Source organism: Equus asinus, chromosome 20 (genome assembly GCF_041296235.1).
Source record: "Equus asinus isolate D_3611 breed Donkey chromosome 20, EquAss-T2T_v2, whole genome shotgun sequence".
In the NCBI taxonomy this organism is placed as follows: Eukaryota; Metazoa; Chordata; class Mammalia; order Perissodactyla; family Equidae; genus Equus; species Equus asinus.
The window spans coordinates 22819385-22820133 of NC_091809.1; positions in this window are offsets into that span (position 1 = coordinate 22819385).

The following is a 749-nucleotide window of genomic DNA, read 5'->3' on the forward strand; positions in this document are numbered from 1 at the left end:
GAACCACAAAAGACACCATCACTCAGGAAATGCCAGGGTTTGAGGAGCTCTGCCAGGAGGCAGGACAGAGACCAGTTAACGTCTCACTGCACCACACATGCGCACTGAGCCGCACCCTCGGACAAAGGCAAGGTCCCTGCTGTGGACCCTTACTTTTCTCCAAAGGGAGAAGGCTTCCCCAGAGCCCCAGCCACGAGCTGCTCCCTCATCCTGGACCCTGGACTCAGGGGGAAGTAAGCCCCCGGGGCTGCGAAGTAGGGCCCCCCTGCTGTCGGACCTTGGTCAGTGATCTCCCCTTTGGCCTCAGTTTCCTCATCCGAGAACCTGGGGCCTCTGCTTCCTAGGTGGCTGTCAGGACACGGGGGTAGGGCAGGGAAGCCTGGGAGCAGTGTCTGGCACACGGTGGCCCGAGTGTTATTGCTGTCAGGCTGTCCCCAGGAAGCTCCACCCCATGCCCTTGTCCCCGTTCTGCCCCAGCTCCCCGGTTGCTGGGCTCCACTCTTTGTTGTGACTAGAAACGCCTGGCCTGATGTTTGTGGGTTCATCCATGTCCCCTGCGTCCAGCACTGCCCCCATTTCACCCTGAATGCTTGTCGAGTGGATAAAACGTTGGACAGTTTGAAGGACTGACCCAAACCCACTTCCATGGGCCGCCCGGCTGCCTCTGAGCGCCTCAATCTCCCCTTCCATCCCCGTCTCTTGCTGAGCCTCTGGGGCTGACCGAGAACGCAGGAAATCAGAGCCAGGAG